The sequence below is a fragment of the Manis pentadactyla genome, chromosome Y (assembly GCF_030020395.1).
Source record: "Manis pentadactyla isolate mManPen7 chromosome Y, mManPen7.hap1, whole genome shotgun sequence".
Taxonomy (NCBI): domain Eukaryota; kingdom Metazoa; phylum Chordata; class Mammalia; order Pholidota; family Manidae; genus Manis; species Manis pentadactyla.
The window spans coordinates 30,799,356-30,803,081 of record NC_080039.1 but is presented as its reverse complement, the minus strand read 5'-3'; the positions used below and the strand labels follow the sequence as shown (position 1 = coordinate 30,803,081).

Genomic DNA, 3,726 nt, shown 5'->3' with positions numbered 1-3,726 from the left:
GAAACTTAAGTGTGGATCGGCAGCTTCGTTTCACCAACCTACTGTGACTTACACCAGGGAGGCAGTAAAAATCAGCCCAAGTCTTTATTAAGTATCAGTTCTTTCTCCCGGTATCATCATCAACTATTGCCAAGAGAGGAAGGATTTTTGTATTAAACCAATAAATTATAATATTTTTACTTTCCCTCTTACTAGTGACAGAACTGCCTTTAGGCCATTAAAAGCCTAATAGAAACGCCCCTTCAGCCCGTTTCCGGTCCTCGGCTATTCTCATTGGTCGGTAAAATTTGATTGGCATAAGATCGACCCAATTATGGCCAAGTTGGGTTTAACATTTTCCCAATCTGGAAAAATCGTTCTGTTTAAATTTGTACTTTAAACAGTGGGTAATTCTTTAGTTATGACTACATCTCATGAGCTATTTTAGACAAGTATATCTGACTTTATTGTTTATAGTTTATGAAGCGTGATCAAAACTGAAAGTTTCTGTGATATGACTACCCTTGCACTGTTCACCGTGTAAGAACATATTCACTACGTAAGAACTTGTTCGTTATGCTTCAGAGATTGGAGACTATTCAGAGTTAGGCTTGGGGTTGATTAATGATTGTTCATTGAGTCCCCTATACAGAATTTTATTGTTGTTAAGAAGTATTTGATAAATAAATATAAGAGATGCCCTCTCAAAAAAAAAAAAGATAAAAATATGCATTATCTGGAATTCAAATTTAGTTAGCACCTTATATTGTTATTCAATCTATGTGGCAATACTGTTTGCACAGAGCCTGTCTTTAGAAAATCTATTGTTTATTTTACAGCTTCCTAATGCTGCACTGGTGAGTATATATCATTTCAGCATTTGTAAATCAGAGAAAGGGACCTTGCTCCCTTAAGTGTGGGTTTACCTGCTATCATAATTACCTTTCCCTCTACCTCCTTGTCAACCTGGAAATTACTTTTGTTCACAATCAAGAACAAAAAAGAAGAGAGATAAAGGGTGAAGTGGCTCTAAACCTTGTATTGAAATCACCTTCATTAAACAGAGAATAGCAAAATAATGTCTCTGAAGATGTTTTAAACACATTGAGATATTTTATTTTCATTTCTATAAGCAAAGACCTTAAGGAGAGTAAAAGAGATGCAAGACAAAGCCCTCTATTTTGGGAGGAAGGGATCCTAGGGCCAAACTACAGGACAAAATTCACCCAGGGTCTAGCAAATACTAAAGGCAATAAAATTTAATTTTATTTTTATTCTACTAATTATAAAAGAGGAGACATCTTCCATTTGTATATTTTAAAATAATTTATCAACCTCACCCATCTATTTTCTGCATTTGCTTTTATATAGAAAAATTTTAGAGACAGACTTGTGATCACATATATGTGATCTTAAAGCTGTAGAGGATGCAACAGCAATTGAGTCACTTTTACAGATACAGGAAGCTAAGGTTTAGGTTAATTGATCTCACCTAGGTCATAACACTAATAGAATGAAGGCTGAGCCAGAAGAACAAACCAGGTGCTCTTTTTAGTATAGAACATTTATCTTGAAAACTAACAGGTGTGCCTAAGTTGGCTCACTGTAGATGTTACTAAGTAGCATTGCCAAAGACTGGCTTGGGGCATTCTCCTCATCTCACCAGCCTTCCATTTTTGTTCCAAATAAATAATCTCAATAGAAATAGTTCGCCCTCCAAAGGCAGTTTGAAGAAAACTTCCTTAATCCCCTTCCTGTCAGAGTGTTTCAAACCTACCTAAGCACATCCTACACAGAAATTCCTTCACGGCCCATTACCTTACTTAGATATTTTGTTTTTTTCTCCTTCCCAAATCTAGCCAGGATATGTCCAAATTACAGTTAGTCACAATTCTGTAATAAATTCTGAACTTGAAGGAACTGTACACATATATTGAAAACACAGTGATTAATATAAAATCCAGATGCCAAGTTCATGCTCATTTTAATATTTTGGAACTCGGGATGTATTGGTATAGAGAAGATGATAAGTGAACACCACAAAGTCAAAAAGAATTTCAAAATGAAAGGAGGATCCACAGAGGGCCATTGCACAACCATTTCCTTTAACCCTAGGTAAAAGACTCAAAATTATATATGTTTTAATTTTATTCTGTAGTAGTTAGATATGTAAGTTAACTACGAAGTATATTTTATATATTTTTTGTTCCTGTGTCATGGGGCTCATACATTATTTTACAATTATATTGGGATTTTATATAAACAACAAGCAAAAGAATCACATCAGTCATTTTAAAATAGATTTCACTACTGAAAGGACAAAACTGACAATTACACTGATGATTCTGATGGAAATAATGTTCAGACCAGTAAAGCAGCACCCTATACAGAACAGAGTGTGAGTGAAGTATATGTTACACCTTTTAATTCACTGTATTTTATATATCTGCTCAAGTATATTTTCAGAAATTTGAAATCATAACTCACAAATATAAAATGAATGTTAGTCAAAAATTGTATTTAATACAGTAGTTAATGAAAGGACAAGTAACATGTTCAGACTGGTTCAAAGGGGAACTTAAATAAAATAAAGTTGGTAGAAATACTGACACAAATTTGTCAATATGTATAAAATGGGTTTATATCTTATAAAACAATGAAATGTAATATGGGGGCTTATTTTTTCCTTCTGAGTGGCAATCAGATGTACATTTATTGTACATAATCCACTTGCATAGCTTAGATTAAAAAATCATCTGTATTTATACCAGTTTTCAACTTCATAAAGCACATAATTCTACCTCTATAAAATAGGAAATATCCTAGTGAATATAAAATTATCAAATTTTAAACTCATCTTTTTTCAATTTTTAAGTTGAAATATAGGTAATATGCTGTATTTATTGGTTTCAAATGCAAACATAGTTATTCAACAATTACACTTCATTATTAAATCCTCACCATGTTAAGTGTAGTTATCATTTGTGAATATACAAAGAAATCACACTATTACTGACTATATTCCCTATTCAGTACTTTCATTCCTGTGACTAACTTACTTTATGATTTGAAGATTGCACCTCTTTGTCCCCTTTACCTATCTCACCCACCACTCCACCCATCTCACTATGACAACCACCAGTTTTGTTTTCCGTGTATACGAATCTATTTCTATAAAACTTTTTTTCCTTTTCTTTTTTTTTAGGGGCCATGCTAATCTTCTCTGTATCGTTCCAATTTTAGTATATGTGCCACCAAAGCAAGCACTGTTTCTGTAAAACGTTTAAATAAAATAATTCCCAGATTATTTGCTAGGTGGTGCCTAGGACACCAGGAATTTATCCTGTCCAGTTTTAATTATAGGACAATTTCTTAAACACTTCATTTGCTTAAATTTTATTAGTCTTTCCTATATATCTGATTACAATAATTCATTATAAATGTATCTTATGAAGAGGGGCGGAAGATGGCGGCGTGAGTAGAGCAGCGGAAATCTCCTCCCCAAACCACATATATCTATGAAAATATAACAAAGACAACCCTTCCTAGAATGAAGACCAGAGGACGCAGGACAATATCCAGAACACATCCGCACCTGAGAGAACCCAGCACCTCGCGAAGGGGGTAAGATACAAGCCCCGGCCCCGCGGGAGCCGAGCGCCCCTCCCCCCAGCTCCCGGCGGGAGAAGAGCAGGCAGAGCGGGAGGGAGACGGAGCCCAGGGCTGCCGAACACCCAGCCCCAGCCA

General features: G+C 35.1%; 1 pseudogene; it reads right to left on the bottom strand.

Annotated features, from left to right (window-relative positions):
• Positions 1–3,152: 3,152 nt before the first annotated feature.
• Positions 3,153–3,246, bottom strand: LOC130682234 (U6 spliceosomal RNA; annotated as a pseudogene).
• Positions 3,247–3,726: the final 480 nt, after the last annotated feature.